A 258-nucleotide genomic window follows, 5' to 3' on the forward strand; every position below is an offset into this window, starting at 1 on the left:
CAAAATGGCACTACCTGCTTTATCGGTGTGATCATTCGGTCAAGGCATAGAATGTGATTGGCTGCGTGGGCAGGATCCGTGCCATGCTCTAACAACTTTCATGTTTTAAGCTGCATGACGTATCTATACTCTATCTCTATATAGTCCGCTTGCCATGTATATCTGTTGTGCACTCTGTATCATGTATATATATCTGCTGATATTTGTGATTTATAGAATATATTATTTATGGTGATTCGTTCGTCTTGACTTTACCTA

This window comes from Penaeus monodon, chromosome 28 (genome assembly GCF_015228065.2).
Source record: "Penaeus monodon isolate SGIC_2016 chromosome 28, NSTDA_Pmon_1, whole genome shotgun sequence".
Lineage (NCBI taxonomy): Eukaryota > Metazoa > Arthropoda > Malacostraca > Decapoda > Penaeidae > Penaeus > Penaeus monodon.